Source organism: Amblyomma maculatum, chromosome 1 (genome assembly GCF_055883805.1).
Source record: "Amblyomma maculatum isolate TAMU_Amacu chromosome 1, ASM5588380v1, whole genome shotgun sequence".
Classification (NCBI taxonomy): Eukaryota; Metazoa; Arthropoda; class Arachnida; order Ixodida; family Ixodidae; genus Amblyomma; species Amblyomma maculatum.
In genome coordinates this window covers 180,155,064-180,160,877 of record NC_139344.1, presented here as the reverse complement: position 1 = coordinate 180,160,877, position 5,814 = coordinate 180,155,064, and the positions used below count along the sequence as shown (strand labels likewise).

The 5,814-nt window shown below is 44.0% G+C and overlaps 1 long non-coding RNA gene across 1 annotated transcript; it reads right to left on the bottom strand.

The window, feature by feature from the left end:
• Positions 1-544: 544 nt before the first annotated feature.
• LOC146205021 (uncharacterized) lies at positions 545-1,723 on the bottom strand. The gene is made up of 2 exons (XR_014704103.1): positions 1,516-1,723; positions 545-748 (listed from the first exon to the last, which is right to left on the bottom strand). It is a non-coding gene; the product is annotated as an uncharacterized LOC146205021 (long non-coding RNA).
• Between the last annotated feature and the right edge of the window lie 4,091 nt (positions 1,724-5,814).

Here is a 5,814-nt window from a genome sequence, read left to right as displayed (position 1 = left end):
AGGAAGCACAAATAATGTCGACAGTTACTAAGCACAGCAGCATAGCTTTAAAATGTGCATGTCCCTCAACTTGAGTTTTACAAACATGACACTTTAGTAAATTATTAATTGCAGAAACTTGCAATAAAATATAAAACAGCAGTACTGCCTATTGAGAAAACGGAAGCAGATATATAACATACTGAACATTTACAAAGGCACATTGGCATAGATTAAAAAATGTGCCACATGGGCCTACATTTCACAGACAAGATTTATTTTATTTAATTACTTTGTAAAGTAACTTGCAACAAAGCTACAAAACAACACACCGGCTACTCAGGAACAAGAACCAGAGATAATGTTTTGAACAGTTACTGGGCACAATAGCATAGCATGAAAATGCACCCACCACCCCTCAACTTGCATTTACAAATATAAATCACTTCAGTAAACTATTTACGCAAACACTATAGCACAGTGTAGCACTATTTTGTGCAGAAACTTGACACAAATATACAAAGTAGGAGTAGAACCTAGTTCGGTATTCAGAAACAAGCAGACATATTATGAACAGTAGAGTCATTACGACTAGTTTAATCCTTCCTTCTTTGGACATGCGCCATTGCACTGGAAAACTACAAACAAGTATTGTCAGCATTTGACTGAACAATTTAGCATGTCTAAAAATGCTTGTGCCCTGGTAGCCTCCAGCTGGTCACGATGAGGGTCTCTTCCAAATCATGATGTCACAAGTGAAGCTGCATCCCTGAAAAAAAAAAAAAGTCGAATTGCTCAGCTAAGCATCTTGGTGGGCACATCTCTAATTACAAAATTTTTACGCTGCTCTATGAACACAGACATGGACAGCTGTCGCGACCATTATCTGCTGTCACGACCATTATCAGGACTGACATCTGCCGAACAGTTTTCTAGTTGGTCGTTAACAGCCTCTGCTATTCTTTGTCGTTGCCGGATCGACACTTCGCTTAGCGAACACTTCACTCTCTTCATGATCTGCTGTCACGACCATTATCAGGACTGACATCTGCCGAACAGTTTTCAAGTGGTCGTTAACAGCCTCTGCTATTCTTCGTCGTTGCCGGATCGACACTTCGCTTAGCGAACACTTCACTCTCTTCATGATCTGCTGTCACGACCATTATCAGGACTGACATCTGCCGAACAGTTTTCAAGTGGTCGTTAACAGCCTCTGCTATTCTTCGTCGTTGCCGGATCGACACTTCGCTTAGCGAACACTTCACTCTCTTCATGATCTGCTGTCACGAGCATTATCAGGACTGACATCTGCCGAACAGTTTTCAAGTGGTCGTTAACAGCCTCTGCTATTCTTCGGCGTCGTTGCCGGATCGACACTTCGCTTAGCGAACACTTCACTCTCTTCATGATACAACGAATGTAGCACTTTACCAAACTATCACGAAGGGCATGGGTAACACATGCATATATGCACTACTGGCTTTGTGCCAGGCAACACGTGTCACAGCTCAACAACGTAGGTTAGAAATCACTCACCACTGATGTTATCCTCTGTGCAGGCCTCAGTCATTTCAGCTGAATTCTTATGAAGCCGCAATGCAACACAGCAGCAAGAACACGGCGACCACAAGAAAACTATGCTAGAATAAGGGAAACACACGTGAGCCATGGAAGAAGGAAAATGCTCCATGCACGTGAAAAATTTGCCGCGATCGCCGCTTACACGCGGTTTGGCAGGAATGGCTAGGACCCTAGAATGGCTCTCGGCGCGGCCGCGATTTCGACTTGATTTGGATTCGCGACGATCTTCATGACCATTAGGCTGCGGGGCATTACAGAAAACAGAACTAAATTTCTTCAGCAGTTATAACTTTAATCCGCATGTTTAATTGAAAGATAATGCAATCTCAGCAGTCTAAATATATTGCATATAAATATATATATATTTCTATCTCAGTTGTAACAAAGTTCAGTACACTTGTACTGTTCATCGCATGCACATTACATGCAAGGTTGCGCTCAAACTAAAAAATAAATAGACATTGTCATGCGGGGAAGTGACAAGGTCAATGGAGTGACCTAATACCGGCTTTTCTGTTTGGGCTGCAGAAATAGTCTGAAAGAACGACAGTTAGCCAATAAAGTAAATGTTATAGCAATGTCATCGTATGTGGTTCAACATTTATACATCATTTGACAATATTGCTGCAATGTGGAAAGACCACTTTAGAGCAGCCCCGCCGGGGTGGTGCAGTGGTAAGACGCCCGACTACTGTGCCGAAGTTCCCGGGATCGAATCCCGACCACGGCGGCTGCGTTTCGATGGAGGCGAAATGAATTGGCGTCCGTGTGCTGTGCGATGTCAGCGCACGTTAAAGAACCCCAGGTGGTCGAAATTTCCGGAGTCCTCCACTACGGCGTCTCTCATAGCCTGAGTTGCTTTGGGACGTTAAACCCCACAAACCAACCAACCAACTTTAGAGCAACATTGCCAGCATCCCAGACGGCCATAGACGTCCGACGGTCGACCGACGGACGTCCTTTTTCGGACCTTCGGACATCCGACGGAAGTCCGGTTATGTTCGATATACGTACAGCGGACGTCCGTCGGACTATCGTTCGTGGATCCGGATCGCGTCCCACGGACGTCCGACGGGCAGCCGGAGGCGGACATTCGGACGTTTCCCGGAACATGCTTGCAGGGCCCGCTATTGGTGTAAAAACTTGCCAATAACATTCGTGTAAAGCTCAGCAAGCATGTGCGATGGAAATTTCAGTCACATACTAGTGCTCAATGCCTTAGTCGTGAGAGTAAAGCAGACAATAGAATATGCAACAGGTTCAAGTTTCCTGTTGTCTGCTTTACTTTCACACACAAAGCACTGAACAGTAGTGTGCAATTAAAACTTCCATCAAAGAGGCACATATGCTAGCTGAGCTTTACACAAATGCGCCATTCCTGAAAACATGCTAAGTGCATAGGCATACCAGCATGCGAGGTTGTAAAAAAAGCATTTTTTTTGCTATATTGCAAAAACTGCATGCATAAATAGTCTACACTAAAAAAATATCGATGTTAAGGAGTGGCATGGTAAAATGCAGGCCAACTGGAGTATTAAGAATCTGCTTGAATAAATTTTTTTTAATTATCCTTGGCCGCGACAGCTCTTCTCTTGGGGAGGTGGTGGAGGAAAAGGTATTTATTGAAACCTAATATTTCGGAATTAGCGAGGAGATGATCGAGTTCTCTGTGGGCGCCCTCCGCAGGCCGGGATTCCAGGAGCAGTTACTATCCTGTGCATTTGCTCGATCAGCTGTTGCTGGTCTTCCAGGCCTAAGATGGAAAGAGCAGGCTGGGCTCCTCCTGCAATAGAAGGGAAAATGAAATTCAAGTTATCTGTGCTGAACTTTGATTACACATCTCCAAGGGCAACTGCCAGTTTCTCTCAATTGCTTTTTCCAGGTGGCACTGTACGCATGCATCTCCATTCAGAACTGTCACATACTATATAGAAAGGTCATATAACTGCAGCAAAACCCATGCAGAATAACAAGAACCTGGCATTCAGTATTTTAACGTTTTTATGTCGTCTTTTTGAACACGCCACTCTGACCAAACATGGCATGTTATGCTTGCTGCTATGCGCCCTCAGCAATGCCCAAGACATGGAGTGTACATGCAGAGAAACTAAGCATAAAGGATGCTGTATATGAACATAAAGCACAGCCAGAGCATTGCAGTATTACACAGGTATGCATTGGCGGCAGAAACCTGCATTTTGAGCGGTTTAACAGGCAGATTTCTAAAGTCACTGTTCCTGCTCTGAAAAGAAGTGATCAATAATAACATCATTTAAAATTGTTACCATTTTGTTCTGTAAACTGCACATTTCGCTGGTTTCCATGTGCCCTCTACCGAAGACATTCCCTGGGCGTGTCGGGGGTATATCGACATCAACATCTAGGCTACAAGCGTCTAGAAAGCGTCTCCTTAGAGCAGCTGCGATGAAGTAACTTATCTGATAACATGCAAGCTGCTGCAGCAGAATAAAGATAGACATTTGACATGTGGCTAAAGCCCAATGTGGAAGCATAGCCCGCCGCAGTAATTGCGCAGTGTTCATGCTTCTACAAGAGTTAAAAGTAAAGTTAAAAGTAAAGTTATTTGTTTACTCACAGCGCTATATGTGACATTACAATAGCAAGGCTTATAGTCACACAAAACACAAAAAGCTGACAACCACAAGCTCCTGATGTATTACCGGCAGCATGCAGCATGGATGTTAGTTACTGAAATATGGCTGCACAATTCTGGCAACCAGCTGTGCATGTATGTCATGGATTTCTCAACTATGCACAACAAATTACAAAAAAAATAATGGTATTTATAAATGCAGCCAGCTGTTCACAAGAAACACTGTAGCTTATTTATGGGGAAGGTAGTGGGCGCCAAAGAAACTGCCCCTGTAAAGGCGCCTAATTTGCCCCTATGTAATATCGGGGACAAGTGTGTGGACTACGCAAGCTGCAATCAAAGCACATAACTTTCACATCGACCAGGAAACTCGGACCATACTTGTCGATGTGAAAGTTGAACGTTAGTTCTTTCATGTGTGCAAGAGAAATAAGGTCACAATTCGTTTACATCGCGATTCTAGTCCAAAATCTACACATACTGTCCAGAGACTTTCACCCCCGCAGTATAAGCCACCACTTGGGTAAGAGATTAGTAAAAGAAGTGTATAAAAGACATTAGTGCTGTTGGACAGCCATAGCTATAAAAAATGGTATTGACATTGGAGTACTGCCTTAAGGCGGGGCCTAGGGCATTACAAAAGCAAGAGTTAGTGTCCGCTGGTCCTCATTTGAACGAACAAAAAGAGGGGGGGGGGGGGGAAGAAATCTACCTCAACTACATGTTTTGAGTGACACCAAGCCGCAGTTAGTATTAAAGATATCACACAGTTTTGTGGACGATTTGGGAGCGCTTTGCTGCTTTCTTACAGGATTGGACAAAAGAGCTCACCATCTTCAGAAAGGCACGTTATATAGAAATGAAAATAGTGAATTTACTGCATCTGGCCACAACAACTTGCACACGGAGAGGAAGATGAACTGAAAATTTTATACATGAATGTACGTATTTACAACAGGTGAAACAATGACCATGATCTATGCCGAAGAGGAAAGAGATCAAAATTTAGCTCAGAACGAGTTCTCCAGGCCGCGGGGCCGTTTCATTAACTTCGGGACTCCGCCCACATTTCTCATCCCCAATGACAACGAACTCACACATGACTGGCTAACAAACATTTTGGCATGTCTTTCCACTTTCATAAGTTCTTCACCCTCTCCCTAATACAAGCAATGCAAAAGGGACAACAAATTCGTTTCACAACAAACAGAATTTAGAGAATGGACCTCGAAATGATTGGCTCAGTAGGTCACATGCCAAACTCTCTCCCCTAGGAAAAAAAAAAAAATTAGAACCCATCAAAACGGTGTCCCACATGCGCAACCATTGCCCAAAGCTTGCATCCTTGGCGGCTCCTTTTACAGGGCAATTATTGCAATTATTGGCGTCCGAGTCAGCACCATTGCGGACCACATCAGAAGAGCCAATCCACATCCTCCCGCTCCGCATCATACTGTCACTGTTACACACTTGACCTTTTTCAACGCCGCCATCTCCCACCATTGTTGACATCCAGGGTTGGAATCCTCAACGAGACCCCACTCAGCGCGCCTGCACTGAATAATTGTCACTTTTATGGGCTCCCCAACAAGGAAGCGGGCCTTACACCCTTCAACCTGACAGTGTTTTTTCTTTGAACG